The sequence below is a fragment of the Xiphophorus couchianus genome, chromosome 12, assembly GCF_001444195.1.
Source record: "Xiphophorus couchianus chromosome 12, X_couchianus-1.0, whole genome shotgun sequence".
Taxonomy (NCBI): domain Eukaryota; kingdom Metazoa; phylum Chordata; class Actinopteri; order Cyprinodontiformes; family Poeciliidae; genus Xiphophorus; species Xiphophorus couchianus.
In genome coordinates, this window is record NC_040239.1 from 19,072,976 (window position 1) to 19,087,841 (window position 14,866).

The window sequence follows — 14,866 nt, forward strand, 5'->3', positions numbered from 1 at the left end:
CTGTTTCTCTTGTCCTCAGAGAGCCTTTAGACCCGTTTGACCTAAAAATGGCTAAAATTTCACTCACATACATCCATGCAAGGAAGCATTTGTTTCTGTATATCATTGTACAAACGGTGCCTGCCCGTTTGTACAAAATATTAAAATAAATATTATCTAACGTAACAAAATGTCAAGCCCCAAATGTACAAAATGTCTTAATCATAAAAAAATCCCTTCCTGTTTACTGGAACAAATTCTGCCCCCCAAACTCCACATTTAAAGGAAGAATCCATACCTTTGTGCTCTGTCAGGCTTTAATATAAGAGCAGACACACATTTGCTCTCAGACAGAGATTTCCTTAGGGTCAACATGTCTGCAATGAAAAGGTAGCAGAGGGAAAGCTCAGCTATCATTCATGGGACAACTGCTGAGTAGCCTTCTACAAACCAATATAAAGCAGAGGAGCTACCTCAGCAAATCATGTCACACTGGACAGGAGGACAGCTTGACATTGAACAACAGTGGTTTCAAGCATTTTATTTATTTATCTTTTTATTATTTTCCAGTGCTCACAGCATCATCCTTGGTGACAGCTGCTTTTTTTCTGGATCTGTTGAGCTATGTATACACTCCAGTAACAGCGTTTCACCTGGCTGGGTTTTGTTGTGTTGACAGATTAATGATACAGTTCCACTGATGTGGTTATAATGGTAAATGTCTCAGTTAATGCAGTGTTCTGATAATTCAACTCTACTCCATCTAAGTTCACCTTAAACTTGTAATTGAAAAAGTTTTCACTCTCCTGACAGGAACTGACACCCCTCTCCCACAATGAATATAAACACACACTCATCGATCTGTTGTATAGAAAGGGCCATTTAAGTTGATTATTTTGGGATTTCAGTCTCAGACATGGAAATGTTCTGTTAATCTTTGTGAAAAAGTACAACAGTAAAGTTCAATGTATGTCATTGGGATTTATACAGTAGATTGGCATCAAATGGGGCATAATTGATGTGTCACATGCAGTAGTTTTCTGCCCCTCTGTGTAAGTCCTTTATATAATCATCTTATTCTGCAGCTTATGCTTCAGCTTGTTTATTTCCCCAATTCTACTAAAAGTCATGACCAGAATTTGTCCACAATAATGTAAAAGACTCATTTCCATTCAGCCTGAACATGTAGTATTGAAGGAAGTTGTGGTCAGAAGTTTGGCAAAACCCGTTTTAGGCTTAGAGCTGAAATACTTTTTCACATTTGGATTCCTCATTTCTTTAACTAAATACAAGCAACAATTGTAAACTGCATCTTGTATTTACTCAGGTTATTCTTTTTTATATTTAAACTTGTATGATGGTCTGAAACATTATAGTATGTGTGCCAGAAAAGCACAGCGAAAGCTCTAAGGGGGATTATGCATTTTACAGCAGCGATAATAGTACAGTTGCAATATGTTTACATACACTTTTATGGAAATATGAATTTTTAAAATTCACTGTCTAAGTTAAACCATTCTTTTTCCATAGTGCAATGAGGACACTGTATATAAGCTCAGCTTCTGATCAAACATCACATTAAGCATCAAGAACATACACTTTTATAACATTCTCAGGGCCCTTCTAATTTAATCCACAATCCTCCTCCATTAAATATTTCACTTTAAAGCATCTATGACCAAGACCTAAAACTAATATGATTTAACAAGAGGAGCTTTGTGGGGATCATATAAGACAGAAGGGAATGCTCTGCCTCAAAGGCACAATTCCTGTTCCACTTTATCCTCCTTTGCATAAAGTCTCTATATTCAGGCATGTTTAAAATCTGTACTGGGGATGCTTCTAGGTATTTATTTTCTGAGATAAGTGTAAGTACTCACCATGTTTTTCTTGAAAATACAAAATTGTCAGTATCACAATAAGGTATTTTCCTTATAACTCCATGGAGTTTTCAAGGTTGAATATAATTGTCTAACCTGTGAGTGGTTTAACTGGATTAGATATTTTAAAAAACAAAAGCTTAAAATATTTAGTTCTCAGAGAGTGAGCACCGTGATTCCAATTTTACAATAAAACATCTGCTCCGCAGGAGGACTCTGGGTACGTGTTTCACCGCTGGATCCCCACCAATCAATTACAGCATTCTCTTGGATGAATGAGGTAAATGGTGACAACCCACAATTCTCAATGTAAGTATTTTCTGCAGTGATGAATTATTTCTAAACCAGCATGCCTAATCAAAATGAACTGTATCTGTGGTTGCAAATCAACAGGGGAGATTAGAAAGAGGAGAGACACTTGAACACAGGCAAGCAAAGCTCTCCAATCACCAGCAGGGTCTTACATTGAAGACTCAGTTGTCTGAAGTTTTCACACAACCCACTCTTGTGTTTGCATCGCATTACAGTTTCTGGGTCATATGTCATTTCTTTTCATCAAACAACTGAAAGGCAGCCTACAGTATGGAATACAGCCAAGGAGTTTTATGTAAATTCAGAAAAGACTCGATCTTCAGCCCTAAAATTAGTAAAGTGGCTTAGCAGCTAATACGGTGGCATTACAATAAATTATCGAATGCTTCTACTAGTCTCTAAAACCACATATATATAAACAAATATAAACAAATTAAAAAATAACTTATTACTCAAACTCATAAATCAAACAGATTGATGTTATTTAATGTTAAATCTTTATTAGCTATTTCTGAATCTTTGTAGATCAAACACCACAGAAGTAAGGTTAGAATTTTCATTACATGTCGCTGATTTAATTTAAACGCTTACTCTTTCAATTACAGGGGGAAAAATCCTTTCACCCATTCTCTCAGTTAAGACTTAATTTAATGGTTTTCAAATAGAGTTCAACTATTGAACTACTGGTCGTGTTTAATTCAATCTCCATCACAAGAGGACAGCACAGTCTCATTTGTAGCTAAAGCATATTTTTCCAAGGCAAACATTTGTTATGCTTTATGTCACATTTCTAAAACCTGTATGTCTTTTATGTTTCTGGGTCATACCTTTGATAAACTCAGTATCTGTCTTGGAAGTGAAATTAACTCACTGTGGTCTACAAAAAGGGATAAAACTGAAACTGAATTTTAGACCTAGTAAAGTGTGAACGTATCCCGAAAGCCACAGCAGCGGTTCAGCTGTGCCAAACGCGAGTCCAGGTCAGATATGATTTTTTTAAAATTATTATTATTATTTAGTATAAGGGTAAAAATGCACATTACATGATTTTGTTTAATGGTAAAGCTGAGGTAATTCTTCTCCGTTCTGCCCAGTTTCTTTGTTGATAAGCAGATACAGAAGAAGCTGGCTTTCGGGACTGGGCCAATGGCAGCCGGGGTGGGCACTGCAGTGCAAAAAGGCCTTTGCATCCCAATATCTGTGAGACAGCACATAAATCATTTAAGACTTTTGGTGAATTATGGGGATAAAAGGAGAAAATATAAGTGCCTGAGCTGCTAGTTGAAATCTTACTCTCAGAAACAAAACTTTCTTGACCAGGATATTGTCAGGTTCTGTGTTTTCTGTGTTTATTTAGAGTTCTCTGTGTCCTTAAGTCTCTTCGTTGTCCTGTCCTCCCCTTGATTGTTCCCAGGTGTGTCTCGTTCTGTGATTACCCTCCCGTGTATTTAACTCCACCTGTGTTCCTTGTTCCTCGTCGGGTCCTCTTCTGTGTCGTCAGTGTTTCCATGTGCCTGCTGCTCGTTGTTTGGACTAAGTTTTCTCATTAAATCATCATTTTTCATCATACCTGGGTCCGCTGCCTCTGCCTCACCACCTCACACCCGCACTTCATGACAGATATTCTTTTTCCTTCTTACAAAACCTTTCAATTTTTTTGTTAAAAATAAGAGCAGGCTTAACAGAGAAGTGCAAGTCATACCAGAACAGAAAATATTTCATCTACCCTCCTTATCACGTTTATCTAATGTACTTTGCTTTCACCCTCTGTTCAGTTTGTTGTTTAATTATTCATGAATGGTGCATAATTTATTATACACTTGGTTATGCATGACTTGTTGCCCAAGGGTGCCGTTGTTTTGTTTTTCCATCCCTTGGTGAATGTTTGAAAGCAGTGTGGAGGCTTTAGTTGTAAAAAATGCTCAGTACAGCTGCCAGAAATCTGAAATGTGCCCTTGTTAACCAGAGAAGAAAGGATCAACCACTCAAATTCCTATTCTCTCTGTTATAGCTCACTCTGTTTTGAATACTATCAGTGAAAAAACATATAGTTCAACAATGCTGACTAATTCATGAAAAATGACTAGTATGTCATTGAAAATCAAAGAGGATGAACACAGGACATGTTGTAAATTAAGTTTTGGTTCATATGTTTGAATTTAGGTCTAGTCCAACTAGCACCTCAGAGGTTAGTAACTCTTGACACTCTTAGCTAAACGAGTAAATTGTGAAATGACAAGTTTAAATATGTTGATTGTGAGATAACTTACAATTTGGCAAAGTTACATTGTAAATCAGGAGATGAATAGAGTCTACTGGCAGAAAGTCACTTAACTATGAAATCTTGTATGTAGTATAATCATGTCATGATGCCTACGGCACTCCTAGATGCTACAGCCAATTTAAATAATTTTTTTAAAACCAAAATGTAAAACTGCTGTATTTATTTTCAATTTTATGACAAAAAGTTAATAAAACTTTGTTTATCTCAAACATGTTCTTCCCGATTGTATATAACGTTAATCAAGCAGACTATTGGAACTGTGTCAACAGCTGGTTTGTATCTTAACACCATGTTTTATGAATTTCATCTACCCACTCTTTGTTCTCTAGATTTGCTGTGGCAGTCAGTCAGGCATAATGAACTTCAGTTTACAAAAGGATTAATTACAATGAGTAGTGCCCTGGAGGGAATGTTGGATAAATGCATTAGCACTCTTGTGCTCAATGTATAGCAAAAAAATTCACAAACTTTTTTTTTCTTTCTAAGTAAACTAATTAACTGACTGAACATAATAGCAGTGTGCTGTTCTGCTACAGAGTAAGTGAAATATAACCTAGACATGAATTGAAAAGATTACAGCAAACTGTACAAATACAGACCATTTTTAAAGAATAATACTCTCTTCCATGTTAAGCCTAAGTCAAAAAGGCGCTAATGAGCAATGAGCACAAACAAATTATCTATAAAGTATTTCCTTTATTCACTTTAATCAATTTGGGAAAGGCATCCGATAGACTTTATGTTGTCTTTTCAACTATCTATTTATATTTTCAGGGTAACTAAATAAGGATAGTTGAAAAATGCACCCTTTTTTTACTAAATGTAATCCCTCATCTGGCGTCTACCGTCCTCTCAGGATCTTGATAAAGCACCTGTTCAGTATGTTGTTAACTCAAACAGCAAATCATCCAATCACATGGCAGTAACTCAATGGATTTTGGGTTTTAGACACAGTGAAGATAACTTCAAATCAAGCATCAGAATTTGGACAAAAGTGGATTTAAGTAATTTTAAAAATGGTATTATTGTTGGGGCTGAAAACGTTGGCCTGAGTATTTCAGAATGTTCATCTACTGGGATTTTTATGCACAGCTACATCTTAGGTTTGAGGAAACTGGTCCAAAAAATGAGATAATATCTACTGAATGGCAGTTGCGTGGAATAAAATGAACAGCTGATTTCAGAGCATTTCCTTTTTTGTTTTTTAAGATCCACAGCTGAAGAGCCAAAGAACCAAGTGTGACTCTGCGGCCACAGGTTGCAGACCCCTGCTCTAGTATTTTTATCCCAGCCTTTCTAAAGCTGCTGCCGTCTTACTTCCCACACATCCAATGAATCCAATTTGCCATGCTCAAAAATAGGATCTGACTAGGTTTCTACTGTAGAAATTTCAAGTTTTTCACATGCAGCGTTTCTACATGATATAGCGTGAGACTAAGTAATGTAGTTAAACTCTAACATTGAAGTAGTACTCATATACACATATGCAATGCTGTTACAAAAGACTTTTTTGACCCATCAAAAAAATCCATGACTACTTCGCTTAGTTGAAGATAAAATTACATTTGTATTTTGATGATAGCTATGAAAAAATGCTCAAGCATTATACATGAATTAGATATTTTTTTGCAGTTGTGAGAATTGTTTGGTCATTGAAAACAACCCTGTATAACTCCATTTGCAATTATATCTGTGTTCTACTTGAAACAAAAATATTAAGCAATTTTCATCCTAGAAGCAGAAGAACCACATGCTGTGAAAAATGCGCTGGCCATCGCCTTTACCGGGTGTCCAGCTTCACTAAATACTAATATGATGTACCAAAATAAAGAACACAAAAGGAAGTGCTGTGAGAAAACAATTCATCATTGAAAAAGTGAGCATGAGGAAACTATAGGTCTCTCTTTCATTTTGTATTTGTTAAGGCTTATGCCAGCCTTGTAGCTAAAGCCGTGATCGATCTGCTCAGGGCTGCCCTGCCATACTGCAGCAGCAGCTCTGGGACGTCAGTCATCGCTCAAGTCTAAGCTTAGGGTCCTGCACTCTGCTGCCACAACAATCCTCTGACCACTGCAGGTTGCAGCATTTAAAATATTAAGCAGGAGCTGAGAAGGAGTGAAGTCTGGGTGTCCATCTGAAATAGAGTGGAAGCTGTGGAACAGTGCTAAATTATCTTATGTTTACTGTCGGGCTTCTCACATGGACTGTCCACCACTGGAGCAACTAATTTGGGAAGGTATTCTGGAACTACATTAAAAAGCTTCAATTCTAACATATATTCTTTACCTCTCTAAAAAGGTGAAAATGGTGCTTGCAGCTGCACCTAGAAATCGGAACATTCTCATCGCACGATACATTGTGTGCAAGCAATAAGACAAAGGGAAGAACTCTAAACTCTAAGCCAGTCTCCAAGATCAAAATACAACTGCATCAGTTTAATTACACATGTGGTCAAGTACATGAAGAAATACTCAAACATTTTTGTGTCTTGTGCAAATATTACAGGTAATAAGCAAACAATTGTCTCAATCTCCTTTCAGCATCATTCATCGAATCCCCTCCCTTCATGTTGTTTACACCTTTTGATCGGCTGAAATGTTCCCCAGACTCAACTGGGAGTTGAAACATGACACCTCAGATTCACATCCAAAGGAAGTTACAAACCTGCAACAACTATGAGTTGTAAGAGTAAGATGGGATCATGAAGTGACCGTGACACAGAGCTCAGCCAAATATAGTCCAAATCCCTTAAGATTATTGCTATGAATGAAGCTACATCCCCCTTTGAATATGTGATCCTGGCAAAATGAGGTTAGGTACAATGTGAAATCTGAACAGAAAAGCACCTGCAAGACAACAAAGAACTAACCAGAATGTGTCCCACTCACCAAGCACTAGCATGACAATAGCACTTTTAAAAATTGACACCATCGAAACAAAATTGACAGTCATAAGCTCATTACAATATCACAGCTACGTTGACTGGAAAGGGACTCTTGCTAAACAGTCAGATGTGACATAAATCTAGCCAGAAGTGTTCAATTATTAATTGAAGGGCAAAGTCTGCTGGTGGACGACGTGTACCTTCAAATTCAGGACAACATGTTATATTGATCTAAGTTCATTATGTTACCACTGATAATATAAATGTGCAACATGAGGATCTCAGTCAGTGCAGAAACCATTTCCTGATTTTTGCACTGACTGGAAGCCATGCCAATTAGCAGGTCTTAATACAAGAGAACATTTTGATCTTTGCAGTGAAACAACCATATGGTCGAAGTCAGCCTACTTCTCGCTGGCTCCTTGATCTGAGCAGGGGGCATGAAGCATATGCACCAGCAGATACTGTTCTAGAAACAAGTGTGCAAGCTCCACCTACTTGTTGTGGCGCTACATTTGCTTATGTATAAATGGTGAGAAGCCCAAACAGCCATTTTCAAAACCAGAGAAAATGCAGGAAAAATACTTCGACAGGCTACCAATTCTTGAAAAGAGTTTGCACATACAAATTTACATGCAAGGAAACCATGTTCTTTTAATTAGAAAGACGGGTTATGTGGGACATACGGCCAAGCAGGAAGTAGTAATCCTGAGAGCATTTGCACCATGTGGTATGCATCCTAATTAACCAGCTATCACTTCTCCCATGTGCTATAATTGTCATGCTCTGGGTGCTCCAGTCAATTGATAATCCAAAGCCCATAATCCGTGAAGTGACTTAGAGAGGAAAGAGAGGGTGAAATTTGTATTATTTACCATTTAGAGATCAGTCTTTAGTTGATTAGACTTTATACTTTTACTTAGTATCTCATATCCATTATTTGTGTGCAACAATACACGGATAATAACAGTGTGAACTGAAATATAATAAGCATCTGTCATTTTGACTGCTGTTATTATATCAGCCATTTTAACATCTTTTTATCATAAAGCCCACAGTGCACCGCACTACATGCAATGGAACAATCAACCTTTTTTCTGTAACAACTAAGGAATGATAGTAAAACTCAGTGTCAGGACTTAATGAATATCACAGCAGTATATCTTTATTGTAAAGAATACAAAGGGAAAATTCTATTGTGGTGAAGAAGTTGCTGGAGAAGCAAAGTGCTGCATTACAGAAACACTTCAGGGGACTACATTTTCAGCAGCGGTTCAAAGATGCAGCCTGTTGTTTTTGTTCCAAAGACACAAAGTGCAGCAGAAACTGGAGAGTCAAAATCTACAAAGACATCTTACTTCAGTTTGAAATAGGCAAACTCTTCTGAACTCCGAGCAATCAAAGGACATTTTCACACCATGCTTGAACACTCATTTTAGTTTTCGTCTGGTATACAAGATTTCTGAGAATCAAAAGTTCAACTTTAATGACATTATTTTCTTTAGGAAGGTTTGATCAATGGAATTTTTTACCAATTGCAGAGAATTGTTATTCACTCTGCTTCCTTGTTTTAAAAGTTATAAATGCACAACTTCAAATTAGTTGAACTAAAAATAATGCGGCACATTTGGATTTAGAAGGAAATAGAATAACAAATGACATTACAAATGGGTTTCTGAAATAACTTTTTGCTGGTATTATGTTTACCACTATGCCTCTCTTTAAAATTACTTTGTGGCATTGGGCAGCCTAATATTTATGTAAGCACACTTCATTGCATTTGTTTCAGGAAATATTTCTAAGATTTGTTTTAATTTGGGAAACTTTATATTAGTGGACAGAATGAAAATCATGTAGAGCTCTTTAATGTGTTGTCCGTTTTTTCAGATAAATGCATTAATGAAAGGTTTATTGATTTCATTAAACAATTTCAAAAAATGAAAAAGGTAACTATTATTTCTTACACAGTAATAAGTTTCAAGTATATGCAATAAATCTATTAATATATATTTTATATAACAATTGTAGAATATATAATAATTATAGTATATCTAGGTATCAGTTCATAAGCATTGTTTTCAGTATTGTATTGTTCAGTAATGTATTTTTTTCACGAACTGGTATTATTGCTATTTAAATAATATTTTAACCATACAATACTGACACTAAGGTTCATTCTCTAGGTTCAATGATTTTATAGTCATCCACATGCAGATGGGCTCATCCGTGTTCAGAAATATTCCTGAACACATCAGCAGTGAGTGGTTGTCACAGCTGTTCATGGACTGTGAATGAGCCCCGCTGGTCTGTTTCTGCAGGTTTGATTTGAATTTACCAGACAATTTCTCCTCGAGGTCCAATATTCAGGACGCAGCGTGAACAAGCATTTCAGTTCTGACCTGACTTTACAGCAAATCTCAACACATGGACATGCAAGAGTATCGCAATAGACAAGGCAAATTATAGCTCTTGGAGGCTGTGACATGGAAAAATTGCTTGACAAATTGTTCCAGGGTCACCCCAAAGAAATGAGATGAATGAGACCCTGTGTAGATTTCTAGCTGAACTGAGGCAGAGGCATATATATCCTTCTATTTCTGGCCCTCTTATCTTTTTTTTGTTTCAGTGTTTGACAGTAATTGTCACTTTCATTGTTACTTCGAGTAGATTGTCTTGTAAAAGAACAGGGAAGTCACAGCTAATTAGCTGTTAGCTAGAATTGCTGTGGAAATAATGGTACTTTGCAATGTTACAGAATCTAAAGATATCTATCCTGAGGTGTAATATATATTTGCATCAGGGCAACATCAAATGAAACTTTGATCAGAAATAATGACTTCTAATGGAGCTATGCATGATACTGTGAGGCTGTCAAAGCTATTGTGTATCTTTCTAACGTGAGTATAATATATGCATTAATGCATTTCTGACACCATTTTGAAAGTCTCTTATTTTCACCTATTCTTGGGATGGGAAGGTGAGGTAGAGACTGTTTTACTCTACACCTTCCCAGCAAGTTGTCACTTAATAATACACTCAGCAGCTGTGTTGCTCATTAACAAGTAACTCCCAAGATGGAGAATGTGTCTTAACATAGGAAGTGTTTGCAATAAATAGGATAGTTGTGATGAATTACTTTTGCATTAACATGAATCTTTATCTACAAATTGGAATTGAAAAGGAATTAATTGTATGTAAGATAAAGAATAAAAGTACAAGACTAAGGATTTGATAAAGTCTTGTGAAAAAAGTATTTACCCCATTACAGATTTATTTGGTTTGTTTTACTTTTATCCAAAGAAGATGTAGCTGGAGGCAAACCTTCCAAAAATCTCCACTATAGTCACATCAATGCACACAAATTCATTTTTCAAAACATCTTGGGAATCACTAGCAAGGTAAAAACCAGCCTCTTGTTTTTCTTCACACAGAAAGTCTGAACCCTTGGCTATTGAGAAACTTGAGACTGTTTCTCAATCCTTGGCACCTGTGAAGTTTAAAATGTTACCCAATCACTAATGCTATGAAGTCCACCAGAAATTGCCTAAATTGCAAACAACCATTCCCCACTGTGAAGGGAAGTGCCGAGCCAAACAAGATGGCTGTTAATATTACTTCAGTATTTGGAAGTGTAGCCAACACCAAATACTTTTTCTATTGATTATTGTAAGCTTCAGTTCAGGAACACTCCTCTGTCGGAGCACTGCGAGCTCTGAAAAAATATTTCTACATATATCGCAGCAGGCAGAAATTGGTCCCTGATTCAATATTTAGTTACTGTGCTTAGTGAAATCTTGTTTAACTGGATTTTTGCAAACCCAGTTCTGTCTATTTTACCCTAGACACAATAGGAAGAGCTGGTCCACGCAGATCTGTGATAGAACCACACTGGCCTACATGTGGACATTTGCAGAATTACATTTTAGGTCTTTAAATTATTACATGGTGAATAATATCAATGTATAAGAAAATTGAATCAGTATGACAAGATTCTTGGAAATTTGTCAGATTTTGCATGCTTTTTTTTCTACCCCCTGTACAGTGATTCCTCAATATCCTCACAGTGTCTACACTGAGTATTTACAGCTAACTAAACTCTTCTTCATCCCATATATCTCCAACAAGCAAATAGTTGTTGTATTTGGCAGATTTAATCAGAAGTGTGAAACTAAAAACAGATATGCTAAAATACAATTACAATTACTAAACACACAAGAAAAATCTCAAATCAGCTTCCACCATATGTACACAGTAAGCAGGTACCCAAAGAAAAAACAGGTAGTTACACCTCATGGCATGTTAAATTAGCATCCTTTTAAGAAAATGATTTGTATTTGTCGAAAAACCTCTAAACTAGCAAATATTTTATGCTAATGAATAACATAAAACTTGCTGATCAAGTTACTCAAACCATTGTGAACAAGAGGATGGCTTGGATGGTAATGCTGCTCTACTACACAATATCTTGGCTCAGCGGAACATATTAGATACTTCCTGTTTCTACTCTCTTCTTCTATGAAACTGAAGGGTAAGACTGCTAACAAACTTGTAATACTGAAATCAACCACTAGATGCTACTAAAAACACAAAAAAATTAACTTTAACTTGTTCCAACAACCCCCAAAACTGTGGTGTCCCACACTAGAATTTAATGAGTTACTAAAACACAACTACGTTGTTTAGTAATTATTGATCGGACACATTTACATTTTACTATTAAGATTGTAATTGCTGTGCGTTATGGACCGATATTATTCTTTGTCGCTTTATGACTTGAAACTAGAGTAGTTCTCCATAGTTTATCAAATTTACATACATAAAATGTGTTATTTTTTTTTACATGAATATAAGAGTATACTTGTATGCTTTAAGCTACCTTTTGAAATAATACACATATTGTAATTGTTCTAATTTGAGTGAAAAGGGGAGATGACAAATAAACTTAATATTATTGACGAGTTAAGGTTCCTGTTATAATACCACGTTGAATTTCACAGTAAATCTTGTTCATGAAAAGTTCCACTCTGAGATCTGGTTTCAAAAAGTGCCGGTGTCCGATCACTGGAGATGTGTAAATGCATGGCTGAATCGCAACAACCATGAATGGTTACTGGGACCAAAATCAAATTTTGATGACTCCCACCACTATTTTATTTATGCAAACCTTAAACTGTCTCCAGTGGGATAAGTTTTCATAAAGACTAAAGTAGGGGGAGTGGTGTTTAATTGCACAGAGAATCCATGGCCACTTTACACTAAGTGTCTCTGTCTATCTCAAAAGCAGCTGTCAGTGGCAGAAGCCAAAGACAGAAAAGAATGACAATGTGGAGAAAGCAGAAACTTAAGACTTGATAAGATCTAAATTACATTGGGCTGTTAAAATATGTCAATTCCCATGACCTAAGTGCTATTCATGCAACTAAGGATCTTTGCTCTGCTAAAATAAGCACTTTTGTTAATAATTGTTTCTTACAAATAAAAAAGAAACTTGTTATTAAATATAATGACATGTGTATTATTATGTTGCTTGCAAAGACCCTGTTGTCAATTAATTTAATCACAATTTATGGTGGTTATTGTTATTCCATGTTTTCTTTTGCGTCTATTGATAAGATGAGAAGCACCCTAAATGTCCTGTAAATATATAATAAACATTAAGCATTATTTAAGAAAAATGAATGAATTGAAAATCCTTCCTGTAACTATGTGAATTGTTCAAATTAGATCAGGATTAAACCTGTCAGCATTCAGTAGGGTAACAAAAGGTGACTTCAAATGTAGACAGCTTGGAAAAGAAAGTTCATTGTCTTCTTACATGATGAAAACTCAAAAATGAAGCAGGACTTGCAGTTTTATGCCAATTTGTTTATTGCTATTTTCCTCTGCATGACTTTTGTCTTCATGGTAAAATGTTCAAAGCTATCTGAAAGATTGGACTAAAAATAGTTATCAGACAATCATAAAACCTCCTCCTCCATGGGCTGCCACCTTATCGTGGTGGAGGGGTTTGAGTGCCCCAATGATCCTAGGAGCTATGCTGTCTGGGGCTTCATGCCCCTGGTAGGGTCACCCAAGGCAGACAGGTCCTAGGTGAGGGACCAGACAAAGTGCAGCCCGAAGACCCCAATGATGAGTAAAAACATTGGACTTGGTGTTCCCTTGCCCGGACGCGGGTCACCGGGGCCCCACTCTGGAGCCAGGCCTGGAGGGTGGGCACGATGGCGAGCGTCTGGTGGCCGGGCTTTTACCCATGGAGCCCGGCCGGGCTCAGCCCGAAGAGGAAACATGGGCCCCCCCTCCCATGGGCCCACCACCCGTGGGAGGGGCCAAAGGGGTCGGGTGCATTGTGTGATGGGTGGCGGCCAAGGGAGGGGACCCTGGCGGTCCGATCCTCGGTTGCAGAAACTGGCTCTTGGGACGTGGAATGTCACCTCTCTGGTGGGGAAGGAGCCGGAGCTAGTGCGTGAGGTCGAGAGGTTCCGGCTAGAAATAGTCGGTCTCACCTCGACGCATGGCTCTGGTTCTGGAACCAGTCTCCTTGAGAGGGGCTGGACATACTTCCACTCTGGAGTTGCCCAGGGAGAGAGACGTCGGGCAGGAGTGGGCATACTTGTTGCTCCCCATCTCGGCGCCTGTACGTTGGGGTTCAACCCGGTGAACGAGAGGGTAGCATCCCTCCGCCTACGGGTGGGGGGACGGGTTCTGACTGTCGTTTGTGCTTACGGGCCGAACGACAGTTCAGATTACCCACCCTTTTTGGAGTCCTTAGAGGGGGTACTGGAGAGTGCTCCTCCTGGGGACTCCCTTGTTCTGCTGGGGGACTTCAACGCTCACGTGGGCAACGACAGTGAGACCTGGAGGGGCGTGGTTGGGAGGAACGGCCCGCCCGACCTGAACTCGAGCGGTGTTCTGTTGCTGGACTTCTGTGCTCGCCATGGATTGTCCATAACGAACACCATGTTCAAGCATAAGGGTGTCCATATGTGCACTTGGCACCAGGACACCCTAGGCCGCAGTTCGATGATCGACTTTGTCATCGTTTCATCGGATCTGCGGCCGTATGTCTTGGACACTCGGGTGAAGAGAGGTGCGGAGCTGTCCACTGACCACTACCTGGTGGTGAGTTGGCTCCGGTGGTGGGGGCGAAAGCCGGTCAGACCTGGCAGGCCCAAACGTGTTGTGAGGGTCTGCTGGGAACGTCTGGCGGAATCCCCTGTGAGACGGAGCTTTAACTCCCATCTCCGGCAAAACTTCGAACACGTCCCGGGGGAGGTGGGGGACATGGAGTCTGAGTGGACCGTGTTCCGTGCCTCCATTGTCGAGGCGGCCGATCGGAGCTGTGGCCACAAGGTTGTCGGTGCCTGTCGCGGCGGCAACCCTCGAACCCGTTGGTGGACACCTTCGGTGAGGGATGCCGTCAGGCTGAAGAAGGAGTCCTATCGGGCCTTGTTGGCCTGTGGGACTCCGGAAGCAGCTGATGGGTACCGGCGGGCGAAGCGGCATGCGGCTCGGGCGGTTGCTGAGGCA

General features: G+C 38.7%; 1 long non-coding RNA gene across 2 annotated transcripts in view; it reads right to left on the reverse strand.

Annotated features, from left to right (window-relative positions):
• Nucleotides 1-280: 280 nt before the first annotated feature.
• The window catches only part of LOC114154190 (uncharacterized), a 61,069-nt gene continuing 46,483 nt past the window's right edge, over nt 281-14,866 (reverse strand). Inside the window, exon 4 of one of the 2 annotated variants that reach the window (XR_003597514.1) lies at nt 281-356. This is a non-coding gene — a long non-coding RNA (uncharacterized LOC114154190). Of the gene's footprint in view, nt 357-3,214; nt 3,370-14,866 lie in introns of those variants that run through there. The other variant, XR_003597515.1, reaches the window with a different exon arrangement.